This window comes from Hipposideros armiger, unplaced genomic scaffold (genome assembly GCF_001890085.2).
Source record: "Hipposideros armiger isolate ML-2016 unplaced genomic scaffold, ASM189008v1 scaffold_2203, whole genome shotgun sequence".
Taxonomy (NCBI): domain Eukaryota; kingdom Metazoa; phylum Chordata; class Mammalia; order Chiroptera; family Hipposideridae; genus Hipposideros; species Hipposideros armiger.
Genome location: NW_017733550.1, coordinates 294 through 2,289, shown reverse-complemented (window position 1 = coordinate 2,289; position 1,996 = coordinate 294).

Sequence of the window (1,996 nt, the reverse complement as noted above, 5' to 3'; positions counted from 1 at the left end):
CTGGGTTATAAACGATGAGCAGTCTCTGCAGGGAGGCAGCTCGCTCCCTGAAAAGTGCTGCTCAGAGACCAGGCAGGTGAGCTTCCAGGTGAGACAGAGCCTGGCCCTTCTCTCCGATGGTCAGGATCAGTGCTCGACAAGGCGAGTCCATCACGAGAATTTCAATTTCATGGAGCTTTCTAGTTACTATTAAACAGGATTAACATTTTGTCCACACACATTTTATTATCTAAAAAATCACATTACACATCTCCCCCATTGACAAACTTCATGATCATAATTTCATGTGCAGTCAGGCGCCACATAACACTCCACATATACGATGGCCATCCCATAAGGTTATAATGGAGATGAAACTTCCGGTCACCTTGTGAAGTCATAGCTGTTGTAATGTCAGCACCACACCTTACTCAGGTACGTGGTGATGCTGGTGCCAACAAACCTCTGCACTGCCAGTTGCATAAACTCACAGCACATGCGATCACAGTAGCAGGCTGTACCATCTGGGCTGTGTGAGTCCACCCTGTGATATTCTCAGTGATAAATCTGCAAAAATGTATTATTCCATCCTTAAGTGTTGAATGACTATAAACAACTTTGTATGTCAGCTTTGCTGTAAACATAATCCCATGTGGAGGACTTGCCTTCATAGGCTCTGATTTCTTTTACTTTAATTATGACATTACTTTTATCTGAGTAACTACCTCCAATGTATAGAGAGGCTCAGAGATGCCTGATTCTTGATGTTGAAAGTTTTATAATAGTGAATTGTCTTATTATTGTGTAATAAATGCTTGATATATTCTGTATTTCTACAGCTTTATAAGATACATAAGGTTTAATTATACTTTTATATTTTCTCGTTTTAAGTGAATTTTCCTAAATGAAGCTTTCAAATTTTAGAGGAATTAAAAATTTGGATGGACCTATATGCATTGATTTCTTTCAACCTGTACTTTCTGGGTCATGTGTTATTAACTACAGGTTTATTCAAGGTCATATGTGTCCTGTCCCATTGATCTGTGTCTATCTCCCACCAGTGCCACTCTGTTGTGTTATTGTGGGTGTTAGTCACTTCCAACTTGTACAAAGGGTTCAGTTATATTTGGAATTTATAAAATGTGCTGGTGAAGGTGGATTTCTGGACGTTCTTGAATAGGGCTTCAGGCAGAGCCTCATTCGTTATCCGGTATCATCCGTGAGTCCCAGGCAGCACGTACCCTGATCTAAAGATCTCAACCTCTCTGTCCTTTGTCACTGATGGAGACATCAATCAGGTCACAGAACTTTGGGGACAGAGAATGTGGATCTGGGAGTGAGACTGCTTGTGTCTCACGGGTGTGTGTTTCATGGCCATGGTCAATCTCCTTTGTCCATAATGATAGCCAGTGTTGGGTTGGAATGACCACTGGCAATTTGCACAATGGAGTGGAGGGCAGGACAGTCCACCCCATAACAGGGCTTGTTCTCTGTTCCCAGTTCATGGTGATCCCAGAGTCAACTCCACAGCACTGAGAGAGACCCCACCTCTGTCCTGATGACAGAAAAAGCAGGGAGCCGAGGGCAGTTAGAAACCTGATCTGTGTGAGCAGAGAGGGGACAGTTCATGACCACTGTGGTAACATCTGCATAACATCTGGGGGATTTGATTGAATAGGACGTATTTAATTCAACAAGAAGTAATCTCCCTCTGGACTTGTCTGAAACCCTTCAACTTTGCCACATGGGTGAAGGCTCAGTTCCCTCCATCAGGCTGTTAGGATTTCCGAGAGAAAGATTTGAACACATAGCTAACTGAACCTTTCTTGTTTAGGGAACACTGGTTCTGGCACCTGCAGTGGCAACTCTGGTCCCAGGGCCACAGCATCCAGTAGGAGAAAGGACAGTCGAGCTGATGTGGGGATGACAAGCCCCCCCAAGATGCGATCTTCACTGTGAAGTCCCCACTGAATGTCACGGCAACTACGTTAGACTGTTCTGGGCTTTGGTCTGAATG